Source organism: Bidens hawaiensis, unplaced genomic scaffold, assembly GCF_021521415.1.
Source record: "Bidens hawaiensis isolate Kalapana, Puna unplaced genomic scaffold, B.hawaiensis_p1.1 tig00019942_1, whole genome shotgun sequence".
Classification (NCBI taxonomy): domain Eukaryota; kingdom Viridiplantae; phylum Streptophyta; class Magnoliopsida; order Asterales; family Asteraceae; genus Bidens; species Bidens hawaiensis.
This window is the reverse complement of record NW_027493031.1, coordinates 255,194-259,812: the sequence shown is the minus strand read 5'-3', so window position 1 is coordinate 259,812 and position 4,619 is coordinate 255,194.

The window sequence follows — 4,619 nt, the reverse complement described above, 5'->3', positions numbered from 1 at the left end:
TCACCGCCTCATTACAGAATTGGACGGGAAGCATAGAATCAGCAAGCATAGTTCTTTCAACTTAAATCATGGTTCCATTCTTCCTTTCAGCAACACCGTTTTTTGTGGTACATAAGGTGCACTATATTCTCGGTGAATTCCTTTTTGAATGCAAAAGAAATCCAATACAGTGCTTTTGAATTCAGTACCATTATCACTTCGAATTCTCCTCACCTTGTGCTTGTATAGTGATTCGATCTTAGTAATAAGGTTTTGTACCAAAACAGGTGTTTGATCCTTTGAACTCATAAATAACACCCACGAGTATGTTGAATAATCATCGGTGACAACAAGACAATACCAATCTCCAGAAATACTCGCACGATTCACCAGACTAAAAAGATCCATATGAAGTCGTTCAAGAGGAGTATCTATGAAATTTAATAACTTAGAAGGATGTGACTTCTTCTTCTGCTTGCCCTTCTTTCATGGAATGTAGTGATAAGATAACTTAAAGTTCTTCAAAGAAAAACCCTCTACTAAGTCATTTGCCATTAAATAGTTCATCTTTCGAACATGAATGTCACCCATTCTACGATGCCGTAGAATGGAGTCCTTCTCGGTTGCTTTTGAGTCAAAACATGTTTTGATAGACTTTGATACTTTAGAACTCATATTTAAGACATAAATATCATTTGATCGAGGTGATCGCATGAAAACCATGTACTCGGGAATCACATATCCCGGTTTCAAAATAAGACACTATTTATCTGTAAATACCGTGGTGTACTTCTTATCGCAGATTTGTGACACACTCAATAAATTATGATCCACCTTGTCACAGTAATTAACCTTTTCAAAAGTAATGTGACCATTAGAAACTTCACCCTCTTGTGTTATGATTCCCCCAGAATTCCCAGCAAACGCTACATAACCCCCTTGAATATTTCTCACATTGGTTAAGAGGTCGAGATTTCTACTGATATAACGAGAACATCCACTATCCATTACCCAGTTTTCACCAGACACAGTCTTGGATGTACCCTACACACAAAGTAAAAGTGATTATTTCAAAAAGGCAGCCCAGGCCTCAGTCTTGGGCGCCTTTTGAGTTTCTCTTGGATCATTAATTTGAATATATTTCAACTGTTGTTCAGCAACTTGAGTATAAGTTACCGGCTTCTTAGACTTTCGTCTTAGATAAGCAGCTTGAACAATGTTTGAATTTGTGTTCTTATATATGGACTCAGTTGGAATAAATTTTGGTTTCAATTGACCATGTGTTTCATTCACTTGAATCACCTTACGTGGTTTCACGTTTGAAAACATGATATGTGTATCATCCTCACATGATACGGGTCGTTTCAGAATCTCCTTTATCACAGGAACTGGTTTCGAATGGTCCTTGACAAAAGGATGAAGATTCAGAGATTTCTGTTGACCACAGTTTCTCTCCACATGACCTTGTTGTCCACACAAAAAACAACTTTGCATGTCTACACGATCATGATGAGGTTTTGCAAAAACATATGTAACAGCAGGTTGATAACTTACATTTTCAGTGAAACGTTTGGCCAAAGCATCTGAAGTTACAGACTTCTTTTTCATATAAAAGTCAAGGTTAGAACAATTGGAAAAACTTTTCAATGTATCTGTTCCAGTTGATTTTACAAACTGAACCTTTTTAGCATGTTTTAACAATTGTTTTACTTTAAACAACGGGTCTGATGAATTTGATGTTTTGGCACAAACATATTGACATTCCAAGTCTTTCAACTTGTCAGTTTCATTGTAAAAGACGCTTTCGATCAGTTCAGGTTTAATAATACTAATCGGAATGTCTTTTTCAGTGAACATCTGTTGGTGCATGATGTCAGTAGTTCATTTATCTTGTGTTTATTTGTGTCTGTAATCGTGACATTGTTCTTATTGTGTTGAACTTGTTAGTTTATGTTTTGTTTAAGCGAACTTGCTGAGTAGCAAAGTTAGGGACAACTTCACCTAGTATGTTAGGCAAAGTTGTCGTATTATTAATATCCTAACTTCGGCTCATTTAGAGTGAGTCAGACGGCTGAGTTTTGGTGACACTCTGGTGTTACGTGTTTGGTCTTTGGTTATTTTCTTTGCAATATAATAAGTATTCCTTCATATTCGTGTGTTTACGTGAGATTTACGTGTTCATCGTGTTAGCACTCGTATCGTATACGTAGGGGATTCCGCACCCTCATGTTACGAGATACTCCTGTGTAGATCCGGCTGGGAGCCTACAATTGGTATCAGAGCATTTGCTCGCGATTGTGTGGTTCGGGATTATCACACGAGTGTTAAAACAATTCCGATAGACTATTCTCGGAATCGTTTCACGTTGATATACCGTTCTTTTGCTTGTTTCTCAACTATACCCTTCAAATCGCACTTCATTGTTACCCCCACAACCTTCGAAATCAAAGAATCTAAGTTGCAGATCTAAGCCGAGCTCCCAGCGAAGGTGCCGTCATAGGAACTAGGGTTATCAGCGAAGATATAACTTCGAGCGAACATATTGTTCTAGCGAAGTTTTCCCTCAGCGAAGTTAGTAAAATAGCAAAGTTGACAACACAGCGAAGTTGAGTATCGGCGAAGTTATCTTTAGGTGAAGTTATTGATATAGCGAAGTTGGGGGCAAGCGCAGTTATCCTGTAGCTAAGTTCTAGTAACTTCGTTGTTCACTCTTCACAGAATATAGTGTTTGGGTTCTTGGTCTCGTTTCGTTCAAGTATGACTTCGATAAACATCACAGAACTGGTAAAGATGGAAGTTGAAGCTGGTTCAGCTACTAAAGCTCCAAAACTTCTGAAAGGAACTGATTTTGTTGCATGGAAAGATATGTTTGAACAATATGTGAAGTATCAAGATGCAAAGATTTGGGTCTGCATTCAAGATGGGTACATCCCTCCAACAGCTATGTTTAAAGGTTGAGAGCAGCTTAAGAAGTACAATAAGATGGAGGATGATGAAAAGAAAATGTTTAAGACTGAAAGTAAAGCATTAGCTGCAATCACCATGGCACTACCTCAATAGATTCTACATACTTTCAGAAACTACAAGTCTGCCAGAGAACTTTGGGAAGCCATAGAGAATCGCTATGAATGTAATGTCGGGATTCGTAACTCAAAGTTGAAATTGTTGAAAACTCAATTCTCGGTGTTCAAAGGATTTAAGAATGCGTCACTTGATGACATCATCACAAGATACTATCACTTGATGACATAACTGAATAACTACTCCTTGAAGTACATAGAGCCTGAAATTGTCGAAAAGCTTCTAGATGCTATCCCACCAAAATGGGATATATACATAGTTTTGATGAGAGAAGATAAAGAGTTTGAAACTTTTGATTTTGAAACGGTGGTCAATAAGTTACGTAATTATGAGCTAAATATGATAAGGAAAGAGAGTCCTACTGATCAGGTTCAGGATCCGGGAATGTATGGTGCAAAAGGGTCTCCAAACTCAAGCTCTAAATCAGAATCAACTGCGAATTACTCAGGAGGTGAACCAAACTCTACTCAAGATGGTCATATGGTGATGAATATGGATGGTGACATATGCTTTGTAGCGGGTGGCAGTAGCTCGTCAAAACCTCAATCCTCAGCTGGTAACTCTTCAGCCAGTGCATCTAACAAGAATTACTCACAAATTCCTATGAGTGTGAAATCAGCTGAACAATAGTTTGCTCTTTATGCCTCTTTCATCGCCTCATATAAGAACTACATCAGGGGAAAGATAGTTGACCCTGCAACCTTGGATGAGGTCTATGATCAGATAGATGCTGATGACATGGATGAAATGGATATTTAGTGGCAAATGGCAATGATTGTAAGAAGAGTGAAAAGGTTTATGAAGAAGAGTGGTAGAAAATTCGTTGGGGGTTCGACAAGTCAAAGGTTCACTGCTACAACTGTCAACAGAATGGACACTTTGCTAGAGAATGTACGAATGAAAGAGTCGAACGAAGTCAGAACAGGCCTACTCAACAGAATGGAAGTGGAAATGAAATAAAAGCTATGGTGTCTCAACAGAACGGTGGGTATAACTGGAATATACAAATTGAGGAGGTGATTGAAAAAGCAAATCTGGTAAACATAGAGAGTGGAAGATGTGACAAAGAGTCAGTGGAGAATCAAGCATAAATGGCAGAAGTGAATGATCAGTTCTCAGAGGTATGTTCGGAATCTTAGTGTGAACAATGTGAGAAATTGTCTGAACAATTAAATGCTTTAACTGATCAGTATGTTAACTTGGATAAAGAATTAAAAACGTTAAAAGAGGAGCACCACTTTTCAAAATATAAAGAAAATAGTTTCTCTTTAAAAATAAAAGCTAGTGAAAAACATATAAGAAGCCTTAAGGCCACACTTGCTGAGAATAACCAAGTCATCTATTTAAGCTATGAAGTCGTGGAAGAAAAGACTAAAATTAAAGCTGAAAAGGATAAACAGATAGCTGATTACCAAGTACAAGTGGTAGAATTAAATAGGAAGCTTGAACAGTTTAGGAATTCATCCATGATGCTAGATCATGCCCTAAGTGTTCAACGTTCCCCTATCAACAAAGGGGGAATTGGATATAATGAGGTTCCACCACCTTTCAGTAATAAT